We start from the raw sequence: 13808 nt of genomic DNA, 5'->3' as shown, positions 1-13808 counted from the left end.
TCCCTGGGCTGGGATGATTGTTCCTTGCTAGGGTAGTCTCAGGACTGATCTGTCTGCATCCTTCAAGTATCTGATGAAGTGTCACTTCCTGTATAAGTCAGAAAGAAGTGAAGCCTCGGGGATGAGTGAGGCGATCTGAGCTATACTTTCTAGGCTCCTTCCCTCCTCCAAATTATGATCTCCTGAGATTTAACCTCCACATGGCTCGGAGAAAGCATGAAAACATGAACGGCTCACTTGTCTGCTTGAAGCCCCCAACTCCTCTCTGAGCTCAGGAGCAGTCTCAATTGACACACAGAGCCCCTAGGAAATTACCATGATACATCTGCAGACCGATCTCCTCTGTCACTGCTTGACCACAGTGCATACTGGGACTCCACCCTGGGTGTCTTCACTTGTGTTTCAACAGTTCTGCCTGCCATATCCCTTGGTTCATTTGAGGCGTCTGTCCACAGTGTCACCTCAGGCTCTCTGCCCAAGGTTAGCTCCTCCACATGCTTCATCCTCTCAGCCTGGAACCTATTTCATGAATACAAACCTCTGGGCCGATTCTTCCCTGTGTCCCCATCAATCCTGGGCCTACACTGTCACTACATTCCTACTCGATGACATCGCTTATCCTGTTTGAACTTTAGAGTCTCACTAGACTGCTGATCCTGGCATCTCTGCATTCCCTGAGGTACACAGTGCACCCCCAGCAGCTCATTCAATATACGTTGAATGAGTAAGGAAATAAATGAATCTTTGATTGGATAGTAATCTATTTCTTGTTGTGTCGTTTGTTTGGATTCATTTTGGGTATTTGAGACTCTCTTCTGCTCCATTAACATAACATTATCTATGTACTTGTCTCGATAGATTCTGGTTGGCTCATTGTTTCTGCTCTACATTCCCACCCACCCCCCCAGTCTTTTATGTGTGTGTGCAACTGGAACACATGCTGTGTAAATGGTGCTCTGAGCTGACATTTACTGAGCACTCTCCCTGTGCCGGAGTGTTCTGGAGACCCCCACTTTCCCTCCCTGCATTGTCTTACACCGTTGTCCTTCAATATCTGCAGGGGATAGTTTCCAGGTTTTGCTCAACTCTCATACAAAATGGCATCATAACTGCATAGCACCTGGTCACGTTTTCTAGGTTGACTCATGATTCCAAACACATTGCAAATAAATGCTCCGTGAGTCCTTGTGGATATGTGCTGTTTAGGGAATGGTGACTTTTAAAGGTCCACACGTGTTCAGTATAGTCACCACCCTTTCTTCAGATATTTTCCAGCTATCGTAGATGGAAGCATGGATGCAGGGTCAGTGGGTACGGAGGGCCACGGTAACTCAGCAGCAGTCTCGAGGAGACCTCATTATTCGCGTTTTGCCTTCACAGATGAAAAGTCACATGTACGGAGTTGGTGATGCAGGACGAGCACATGGCTCTTGTCTCCAAGCCTTTTCTGCACAACAGTCTGACTGTACCCATCACATGACACATCCCTACTGCTATTAGAACCAGTACATTCCCTCCATGGGACACCCAGACCATGGTCACCTGCATGTTAGTGTTCAGAGCATGCGTCTTAACATCCTTTGTTCTCCACTTCCTTTTCCCACCCTGTGTGACCTCATGACTCGGTTGCCTTTGAGGGCAATGGGCCAACAGCCCCTCTTAGAACATGGACCAGAGGCTACACTTCAGCTTAGCCTCCCTGACTCAGAAAATCTTCAAGAGAGCTCAAGAACTTGGTTTCTTGAAAGTTCCTTTACTGGAGGCTGTTCTGTTAGGATAACGATACTGACCCAGGGAACATGCATGGAGACCAGTGGTGGAGGACCATCTGCAACTCTCTCTCTGGCCCCCACCCATCTTTGCAGCACTGGAGTCTTGAATGTACCTTTCCATCTTCTCTCTTCCAATCGCTATTCTGCATGTTCCAAATCCCTTTCCTCGGGAACCATTCTAATTCCAACACTTTGGTATATACAAAAGTGTTAAATGCTGTCATCAGTTATTTTGTTACCCTTAGGAAGCAGTTGTCTGCGTTCTGGGTACAAGGGAAGTTGATTGGAAGGACTTTGAGTGGAAGGAGAGTAAATTAGCAATATACGCATTTTTCTATATCACACTGCATTGGGGGAACTTTTGACACCTGGATACAGGTCTTGTCTTGGAAAGCATCAGCGAAAGTAACTGACAACTCTCCCTTTTGCCCAAAATTCTGTCAGAAACCCAGCCCTATCTATGCCTTTTTCTTACTGCACACAAGTCAGAGAATCACATTAGAGCACAGAATGAGATTTGCATACAAGTGTTAGGTAAAGAGTAGACTTCCTAAGCAGGGAACCACACAGTCCATAATTGCTGTAGGTATCTAAGGTGTCAGGTTTCTGCTACCCAGTGAGGCTGCAAACCAGCTTTTTCATCATAAAAGAATGAGCTGCCAATGATTTTCATAGCTTGATTAACGCTCTCAGGACTGATCTCCATTGGGTGCAGGCGTGAAGCCTGAGGAAGATGGATGCTTCCTATTACTTGATGTAATGACTGTGAGGCAGGCTAATGAAACCTTTACAGCCTGAGTTTACAGGAAAAAAACCAACAAACACAGATCAATACCTGAGCTACAGTTCCAATGCATTGATAAATGGGTGACAGGCTCTGGGCCTGGCCTCAGGACAGGAAAAGGAAGCAGAGGAGGAGGGAATGGGCGGGGCACGCTGTGAGGGAATTGGGCAGAAGACAACAATGGAGGAGGATTTAGCCACAGTGGGGACTGAAGAGGCCAAAGGGCACCAAAGAAATGTCATGAAACCTGGGTAATTGTTTGTTAAAGGATGCCTGAAGCAGAAGCCATGGAGATGGGAGGGCATAAGAGAGACACACAGACAGATTCCTTTTGCTATCGTAGTCTGGGCTAGGCTGAGGAGGAGAGCCCACAACCCATCCATCCAGCTGTGCTCATACTATAGCAGTCCACCCTGCCATTCCTGTGCCTTTCATTAATTAATCCCTCATGCTCACTGCTGCCAGAGTGCCTTTCCTCGATTTTCTCCCAACAACATGCACATCCTCCGGTTTCCTGGGATCATATGCCTGCTGAGGACTGTGGCTCCTTAGCTCTGCACAGGCCTCTGTTTGTCTGCCATTCAGAAGCCAGCCTTGGGCAAGGTGACCTCCACTGCTGGCTGGGGCAAGGCAAGGAATTCTCAGCTTCTGATGTATCATCCATTCATCTTCTTAGACAGCGGTTCTGTACGTGGCTGCAGCTTGGGGTGGAACGTGGATTAGAAAAGTATCCTTTTCTTTCCAAGCCCCTTAACTAACTTTCCTGTTGACTACACATGCTGATACACCCTGGTCTCTGAAGATCTCCCTTCACACTTTAACTTAAACCTCACTTACTTTCACATGTCAACTATATGTCTTCCTATATTGTAGGAAACAGTGTGTGTGTGTGTGTGTGTGTGTGTGTGTGTGTGTGTGTGTGCATCATTGTATCCCCAGCACTAGCATTCTAGTTGGTACCTCACAGGGAATTAAAAAAATTCCATTTTAATGCTTTAATGCTATTGTAGGAACAGGTAAGTCTGTCTTTGTAAAATGTTCAAATCCATATATTCATATCTATAAAGTAAAAACTGAAGCATTATATGAATGCAATAGATGGCATTATATATACTAATGGCATTATATATACTAATGGCATTACAAATACTGTCCCTTGCCATAAACAGAACACAGAACCAATTACTAGCAAATAGAACAGATTGGTAAGCGCCTACTTTCCAGTGCATAGTACAAACTACTACTTGTACAAAATTCTTGATTTGTGAAGATTAGCCTCATGTCCTGATCAAAAGAGAAGTTATATTTAGAGTCCACTACTCCTTAACCAGTAGCCCAGCCCACTGCTCCATGTGTAAGGAATGTGTTGTATAAGAAGTGCATTGGAAATTGGACAAAAGGCACTATATATAGAATCTGAGAGTGGAGTTTCAGGACCTGCGCCTGAAATATCATGCGCAGCATGTCACCAGCGCCTCCAGGAGCAGAGCCGGAGGCAGGAATCTCTAGGGAGTGCAGTTTCTCAAGTTCTGCTGATTCAGGAGGGACCAGTGAATCAGCAGTAGGTGTCTGAAAGTTTGTTCTGGGTGACAGAGTGGGGCTGTGACTAGGAGAAACAATTGGCTTCTAACTAGGACAAGCAGAAAGATCCAGGGACCTAGCAGTAAGGAGGCCCAGACATTTCTCTTCAAAGCTACAAACTCTGTGATGGCCCTTGCGCTCCCATGAAGTTTGTACTCCAGGCTATTCCCTGGCTGTTTCTCCTCAGGCAGGGAACTCCATAGCTATCCTAAAGTGGTGATAGGGCCTTGTCTAGGGTTACATGATTCTGCTTAAATGTTCTCCCATGATGCCTCTGTTTGTATCTCTCTCTCTCTCTCTCTCTCTCTCTCTCTGTGTGTGTGTGTGTGTGTGTGTGTGTGTGTGAGACATCAGTGTGGCGCACACAAATACACCTACAGCAGAGATGCTCTAACATCCCATTCTGTCCCTTAAGAAGCCACTGGGGCTGGGCAGGAAAGGGACTGAGGGCTCAATCTTAGAAATGGAAGGTAAAAAATAGTACCCCAGCTCCGTCACACTGGTGATGTCATCCCATCCTCTCCTTAAGAAGCCACTGGGACTGGGCAGGGAAGGGACTAAGGGCTCAGTCTTAGAAATGGAAGGTAAGAAAGAGTACCCCAGCTCCGTCACACTGATGATGTGGCCTTTTGACGAGTGGGTTGGTGCCTCAACTGTGACTCACCTCTGTGCACTGCATTTTGTCTTCTCCTGGATGTTGAAAGAGTCAAATCCCTCTCACTGGCTCAGGTGAGATCCTGGCCCGAGGAGACCCTGAAGCTGATGGCCCCAGCGTGTGGTAGATGAGAGTGTGGCACTGAACGAACATGGTGCTCTCCAGAGAACTGTCTCTCCAAGTAGAAAAAAAAGTTTTGTTTTGTTTCATTTTTCCAGTGCTGGGTGGGGATAGGACAAGCTAGACAAATATTCTACCAGCAGGCACACCCTCAGCTTCACTGTAAAGGTTTTAAATGCTTAATTTTCAAAGGAATGACAATCCACATAGCCTGTGTTGACTGGAGCATCCTTGGTAGTTGTCATATGTCACTGTATTGCCCTGTGGAGCAACCAGGGGAGGGATATTAGCTCACTACAGATGGAATTGGGTCCTTTGAAACCTGTATTGGAGACTTGGTCCCCAGGGAGATTGAGTTGAGAAACAAGGGTGAAGGAAGATGCTGAATTCTGCCCATCTGAAAGACCAGCAATGTTATCCCCAGAGTAGGTTCCTTATTAAAGGTGTCCTCTCACTCTTTCTCTTCCCCTTGTCTTTCTACTTCACTCCATGGGACTGCACAGCAAGGTTATCCTGGTTGCCAAGGGCAGCACCTTGCTTTAGACCCCCAGGCTCCAGAACTCTGAACCAAAACATTATCTTTTTCATTAGTAAATTATTCAATCTGTGGTTTTTCTCTTATAGTGGTACAAAAATGGACTGAGCCACCCACTTAAGGGAGGAGGTTGGGGAAATGTAGAACTGGAAGGAGGATGGCTAACTTGTTGGATGCGAGGCTGCTGACAAGAGAGCTCTGTTCCCAAGTTAATCATAATCCAAAGTCCTACTCTTCCCCTGCCATGAGACTGCATCCAGCAAAGTGGAGATTAACCAGATACAGTCCTAGATCCAGGCTCTTGTGGCAGTTGCCTGTGTGTTGAAGGCATGAAATATGTGACTCATGAAGCACATAGCACACGCCAGTGTGTCCCCTGCCACCACCTTGCTGAACAATAATGAGAACCACCTGCTGCAAAACAAAGCAAGGAAAAGAAAAGAAGGCTTTACTGTGGGCTGGAAATAGCAGCTATTACAGTGGCATTCTGAACCAGCACACAGGCATAACACAGGACCACTACAGCCTTGGCTCTCTGCAGCTCAGGCTTGGGCAGGGAATCTGAGAGGGATTGCAGCCTAACCTAATTAAGTTAAAACAAACAAACAAACAACTCCAAATTAGTAGCCACTGAAGTGGTAGGATATTTCACATGCAGCATAGAGGATGTCCTTATCTTCTTAGACTGTTCTTTATTTGTACTTAAAATAATCCTGTGAGGTTCATCTTATTCTCATCCCTCAAATACAGAAACAGACTCAACAACAGTTGAGAAAAGGAACAGAAAGACAGCAGAATTACTGAGACCCAACTAGAGGCATAACTCACACAAGTAGAAATCAGGAAGTTCCTGGGTTTCTCCTTTTTTTTTTAATGTCTACAATTATTTATTGTCAATAAATTTTTATTTAAGGGGTTTGGTTCCTGTGCTGTCCATCCAGGTCATCTGAAAATAATCCTTTCTCAAAGGTCATCCAGTTGTGTTTTTCAGCCCTTTTTGTATCTGTCCTTTGTTGAAAGACACAGTCCTTGACAACTTCTAAGTTCTTAACCAGAAGATTTGAGGATTTCTTCTTACTTCAGGGACCCTTCTCCAATTAGCTTTATAATCCATTTCAAGGTAGGCTTCATTTGTTGATACCCAACATCTCTGAAGAGTCTTCTCATATCCGTTCCTGGAGAACAGTACATATGACTTTATTAAAAACTACGGTTAAAGTTTACTCCAACTTGACAGCTGTAGGCAGGCCCTCTCCTTCCTATCTAACAGCTTCCGTCTCTCCAGACCTTCCCTACACTAAACATCTGCTCACCATAGAGAAGCAGGCAGATGATCACAGCTGTCTGCAGCCTTGCTTACCTCCCCAGTAATATGTTGTAATCTGAGCACTTGACAGGGCAGACAACACACAGGTACCTACATACTAGGTACCCACAGGGCAGTTGACAGATGAGAAGATGACTGGCTAAAGGCCCAGAGTAGGGTTGTCAACTCAACACTCTGCAGTGTCAGAGATGTCCTTTAGCCATGCTGTTCAGTGTCGTGGTCATAAGCAGCATGTACCTTTCCCTATTGTTTTGGACAATGAGTGTCCAGAGACCTCGAGTTCTTTTTCCAACAATGCTACCATCAGCAATTTCATTAACTATGAAGACCTTGGGGGAATTATGTCCTGCTGAACCCAGCCATACTTCTCAGAAAGTGACAAGTTCACCTTCCAATAGGTTTTAGAACTTTCTCTACTCTCATCAGGTTATGGCATAGGAAAGTTAGCAAATTAGGGATTTTAATACAAGTGTGAGAAAATGGCTTTCAGTGAGCCAAATGTTTCTTATCAATAGGAAGTATTATTAAAATTCCTTATCTGAGGAAGACATAAATGTTGTCCTCCTCTCCTCTTAAGGTCTCAAATGACAAACAGATGTACCTCTCCACAGAAGTTCATCCATGGCATCGAGGACATTTTGTAGTGGGTTGACCTGATGGTGTATTCTGATGTTAATTTTGCTTCTTCAAGCGGGGTCACCCCTGAAGAGCAGTCCATCATGTACACAGGTGATGTCATTTGAACCTTTCCCCATTTTAACTGGTCAATAAAGGCTAGAGCCTGTGAATGGGCAGTGGTGGGGAAAGATGAGACTGGAGGTTAGAAGTGGGGGTGGGTGGAGAGGGAAGAAGTGAATGACAGAGGGAGGTGAGAAGACTGAGGAAGAAGAGGGGAAGCCATGATGTACCAGAACCTGGTGGCTGAGAAAAACTACAAGTAGCAAGGGGTCTTATAGTTGGGGAATAAGTTAGTATAGTGTTAGATCCGCCCAATCTAGACACATCTCTTATAATTACAATAACTAGACTTGTGTTTTTATATGAGCTTATTGGGGTTGGAAATTCCAACAGCAGAGTTTATTAAGGTTCCTTAGAGAACACAGGTGAGGGCCTATAAACAGAAGCAAGAACAACCATAAAGCACCCACATTCGAAGGTCTGAACCCAGTATGGAGGATGATTTCTCCATGCCTGCATAGTTGGAGCCTCCTTCCCTTACCATATCTTCTAGCCCATCCCCAAGACCATGTGCATTTGGGGCAGAATTGCATACAACTAGTTGGTAGAAATGGCTGAATATGCAGGTGCAACCACTCCGGATACTCGCTGCTCCTCCTTCTGTGAGAGATTGTAAGAGTCAACAGACCCAACTGTGATTTTTTTTGTGGGGGCTGGGGAGCCATCAGGCACAGCAGAATTCCTGAAGATGGTAGTAGTCCGGCTCAGAGGATAACTCTATACACAAGAAGGCTTCTCTAGCTCTTCCTAGGCCCATTGTGGGTCTGTTTTGCTTGTTTAATGGGAAGTGACATGGGCCATAGACAAGTGGTTCTCAACCTAAGGTGGCAACCCTTTAATACAATTAATTCCTCACATTGTAGTGACTCTCCAAATATAAACTATTTCATTACTACTTCACAACTGTAATTTTGGTACTGCTGAGTCATAATGATAGGCAGGGTGTCTGTTAGTTGACTCCTGTTAAAAGGTCATTCAACCAAAGGACCCATGAGTTGAGGTATACTGCCACAGAAAGCCACAATTTGTGTGCCAGCAGGAATTAGAGACAGAGACTATTGGTCTATATCAACAGTACTAAGAGTAATGGTCAAAGAAGGGCAAAGGGCAAAGGGCAAAGGGCAAAGGGCAAAGGGCAAAGGGCAAAGGGCAAAGGGCAAATGGCAAATGGCAAAAGGCGGAGGCATATTTCTAGTAGTACTTCAATGCTTCTAGGACTCAAGGGTAATTCATAGCTACTCCATAAAATAATATTCCAGCTGTATGTGATAGTCGTTGAGATTGATTGATCAGTCTATCTCTTCTTCCAGGCCCCTGGCATGAATCTTAAAGTTGAACACAGAGCAAAACATGGCAGGAACAGGTTTTGGAGCTTTGATACTCTAGATAGCTTCCACCTCTATCTGTTTGAGCAATTACAAAGGGAAAACAGTCTATGTTCTTGCTAGACATCCTGACTCAGAGAGCAAAGCACAGAATATTGGAGGTCCCAGAGTGATGTGACGTCCTACTTTGAAATGAGAGAACCATTCCCTATGTGGATGGCATGACTTGGGATACTACCAGCTTGAGGCATCTTGAGGCCACTTGTCATTCTGTCTCAGAATCTGGCTCTTGGATAATCTGTTTAAGAAACTCTGACACAAGAAGGAAATGTAATTGTGGCTTCCCACAACTTCACAGGTCTTGGACTCCAGGTATTAGTGACTTATTTGGAGAAGAACTATCAGAAGAGTGAGTGTGGGAGGCAGACTGGCATGTAGCAGAATCTAGAACACCTTCTGTCCTTCCTCCCCTGGTTTTATAAGATGAAAAGGCACATCTCTGACCTTGACAGTGGGGAGGTTCTCCAATTCACAGAAAGAATTCTGGGAAAGAATGCTTAAATCTTGCCCCATGGTTGCTAAAGCATTCGAAGTTGCCTGACTTTAGCGTGGAATTCTCAGGATTCTCTATGGAGTAATTCAGAATAGAACAAATTTTTTGACCCAAGAGTAGTAAGTTTCTGTACTATTGGTACAAAGACAGTCTTATGGAATGGGAAAGCATTTTTTATTGATTATCAGAAACTCTTTAGAGTCTTTGCCACTGTCTAAGTTTGAAGACACGATTTCTCAGAACCCTAGCTTCTTAATCAATCAAATGAAGGCATCAGATCATACCCCATGCTTGTTGAACTGTTTTCCCAGAGGCCACTGCAACATGCCAGTGGGTGGGAACCCAGAATCTTCACCTCTGCCTTTGCTAGCTCACCTATGCATTTATCCATTTAATTGGTTTACATCTTTACATAAGGTTTGGCTTGAAGAAAATATGTGATAGCTAAAAATAATGTAACATATTCTGGACTGGGAGATCTCTAAGGTGCCCTTTCAGCGTTGTAATTTTAAGGTAGCACCTGCTAATTGGATCTGATCATCAAGCTAGGTCAGAGACTAACAGCTTGTGGGAAGAAGTCCTGGGGTTGCATTTCAACTCATTTTAGCAATTTGCTCACTTCTTTACATTTGACACTTGGGGTTAAATCTCTAGCTGTGTTTGTGTATGAGCATTTTTGTTTCTAAGCAAATTCTCAGCAGTCCTGGAGGTTGCAATGCAGGAGGAGTCTGATAGCCACTCATCTCAGTATCTCCCTGAGATGGCTGCAGCATAATACTCTGGACCAGGAAGCTTTGGTGTCTATCAGAGTTCATCTTCTCTAAAGATTTCTGATGCCGTTGGACCAGGAGGGACCACCCCACAAAGAGCTAGAACAGCTTTTCAGTGCTCATGGTAGGAAATGGTCTCTTCCTATCATTATGGCTTATCAACACTGTCTGTCAACCATCAAGAGAAGGCCAATGACCTCTTCATGCATTCCCCATCCTGTGTTCAAAACTTCACTCACTTCTTTCTTCTTCTTCCCTCTAGTACTCATGACATGCTCTTTTGAAGAGAGCTTAAGATTTCCTTTATCCCCCAAACGTCTTTATTGTTCCTTTTCAGATCAATTGTGTTGGAATATGATTTACATAAAGTAAAATGTCCCTATTTTTAGAACTCAAGTGAAGTGTTCTATACATTTTGAGAAATGTATTCCTAGGTAAATACCACCCCAATGAAGATTTTACCGCCACCTCTTTCTCATTAAAGAACAATTAGTGAATACTATTTGTATAAAATAGTGTGGTACCATTTTCACACTTGTATCTAATGTATTTTGATTTTATTAATCTTTCATACTCTCTTACACTGTATATACTTCTATTATTCTTCTTCCTTAATCTCTATCTTCCCTTCCAGTTTTTGTCTTAGGCTATAGTCTCCCTTACACAGTGTATGACACTTGTCTTTTCAAGTCTAGCTTATTCTGCTTAATCTGATGACCTCTCTGTTTAAATCCATTTCCCTGAAAACACCAGGGTTTTGTTTTTTATGGCTCTGTCTACACTACTCTTTCTTTATCCACTCATCTGTTGATAAGCACATTCTCCAGTTTCATAGCTAGACTTTTGTGAGTAGTGTTATAATACCTCCTTATTTTTTTTTAATTGAAAAATTTCATAGCACATATTTTCCTCTCTACCCAATTCCTCCAAGATTCTCTCCTCCTCACCTCCATACTCACACTGTTGTGATAGAATCGCGGCTTGCATCCATATAGACCAGACCAGGCCAAAGCAACTCCACATGAGAGAGGTTTATTGTGGGGGAAGGGGACAAAGGAGACAAAGGGTGGAAAAGAGAGAGGAGAAGAAGAAGGGGTGAAGGTCAGGAAAGGTCTACTGTGATGTAACTGCCGTAGGTAAAGGTGGGAAGTAAACCAAATGGACACTGGGAGTGTATGATGATTGCCATGGCAACAGATGCATAGGTACCTGTCTCTCATGGGTGACGTCATCGATGGGTTTGGAGGCAAAAGCTGGTTCCTGATACCAACACATACATCATATGTTCTCTCTCTCTCTCTCTCTCTCCCCCTTTCCTCTCTCTGAAATAAAGGCAATGGCAAAGCAGCAAAAATACTCCACAGGAAAATTCAGAAAAGTAAGAATCAAAATAAACAAGCCAAAGATTGCTAAGATAAAAAAAAAAAAAAACCCAATGACACAAAAATAAGACACAACAAAAAAGCCTATAAACCACTATTGAGTGCATTTTCTTTATTAGTTCATTTGGTCAATTACTCATGGGCATGAGGCCTGCCCTGAGGTGTAGTTAATAGACTCAGTGGAACTCCACTCAGAGGAAAATGGTTTTTCCTCTGCCAGCATATATCCATTACAAATAGCTTCTTGGTTAGTGGTAGGAGCCTCAGTCTATTTCCCCCTTCTAGTATTAGGACCGTGTCCAGCTTAAACCTGTAGAAGGCTTCGATATACTGCTACAGCACCTATGAATTCCTGTGTGAACTGGTTCTTTAGAGTCTGGAAGATACTGCTTCCTTGGAGTCATCCACCATCTCTGGTTCTTACAAGCTTTCTGCCTTGTCTTGTCCATGGATCCCTGAGTCTTCAGGGAACAGCTTTGATGAAGATATCCTGTTTATGGTTAAGTGTTCCAAAGTCTGCACATTGTCCAGGAGGAGGCTTCTCTGATGAAGGCTGAACAAGGCACTAGTCTGTGTATGTAGTGGTATGTCATTAGGAGTAGCTTTGTTGCTATGTTCCTTTAGCAAAATAATAGTGCAGGTTTTTCCTGTAGGAAAACCCATGACCTATCTATTCTTGGGTTCTTAGCCACTTTACCACTCTGAGGTATGGGTTCCATTTCATGGAATGAACCTTAAATCTAATCATAAAATGCTCGGTAATCCCTGTAATGTTTGTACCACTTTTAAGCAGGTTCTCTTATAAGTCACAAGAATTGTCGTTGGGAGATAGTAATAGTTACCGTTCTCCTCCAATAGCATGTTAAATACTGTCCAATACCATGAATGCTAGTCAATGGCAGGTCGTTGTCTAGTTAGGCAACAACTTGATTTCTCTATGTCCAATCATATACGTGTTATCTTTAGCAGTAGGAACTCATAGCCACTCTCATTCTTAACCATTGTTATGTGGTTGATACACCGCTGCACCAAGTCGTTCAGAGTGAAGGGAATTACTCTATCTTGACTGAGTTTGTGCTATATGGCATATATTTGTCAATTCATACAGTGAACACCCAAAATATGTCTTATTTATAGTTAAGGGGAGTAAATCTGAGAAAGATTAAATTCAGTGATACACTCTTTCTAAGCAATTGATCTTACAGATTACAATGTGCCAAGAATAGTTTTACTTACAACCTAAGTTCAAAATGACCTTTTTGCTGTATCAAAATGGAAACAAATCAGAGAAGGACAATTTAGACAGCAAGTCAATGAAACCCAATCCAAGACTTGGTCCCATATCTAGTGACAATGTTAAGAACGTTGTTATCAGTTTGTATCTATCAACAATGAGCTATGTCACAGAACTACCTAAATAAGAAGAGCCCACAACATCTGACTTCATTACAATGATTTTTTTTTCTATTAATGCAGAATACAGAGAACTTTGCAGACACACACCTGTGAATCATTTGCATCGATTATTGTAGTATAAACTCAGAAAGTCTCAGGAATCTGTAAAATAATTTGAATAATCCTAAAACAAAATTAAGTAATTTACAAATTTCCATTTCTCTCAGGCAACAAACCTCTCTCTCTCTCTCTCTCTCTCTCTCTCTCTCTCTCTCTCTCTCCCTCTGTCTCTCTCTCTGTCTCTCTGTCTCTGTCTCTGTCTCTCTCTCTCTCTCTCTCTCTCTCTCTCTCTCTCTCTCTCTCTCTCTCTCTCTCCAGCTTGGTCATAGACAATCGGTAAGCTTCTGAGAATAGCCTTAACTTGATCATCAAAGCCTTAACTATAAGACAAATTCCTGGACATGGATTGATTGGTCACACTCACAAACCGCAGCTGAATATTTTATTGGCTTACATTTTCCAGTTGGAATCGGATATCACAGGATTGAGTATCTTGATTGACTTTGTATCTGGGTCAGTCAAAACTGCAGGTCCAGGGAAGGGCTATGTTACACTAAGAGATTTTCATTTTGTGCCGCCAGAACCACTTTTGCTTAGTGATTGATTGATAGATCCCAATCCAAATCCAATTGCTCATCCTTTCTACCCGGGAGGATTGTGGATTTATTGATCTCTGTCCAAGCTCATCTGGGGAGAACAATGTTGCTATAATGGCGACAGTGCCACTCGGGGTCTTCCATTGTGTTGCTTTTGTTTCTCCTGCCAACTCCGACCAAAGCTTCATCTACAGAACTTTCAGCAGCTGGCAGGC

The sequence above is a fragment of the Rattus norvegicus genome, chromosome 8 (genome assembly GCF_036323735.1).
Source record: "Rattus norvegicus strain BN/NHsdMcwi chromosome 8, GRCr8, whole genome shotgun sequence".
NCBI classification, from domain to species: Eukaryota; Metazoa; Chordata; class Mammalia; order Rodentia; family Muridae; genus Rattus; species Rattus norvegicus.
The sequence above is the reverse complement of the archived record's forward strand: the minus strand, read 5'-3'. Positions refer to the sequence as shown.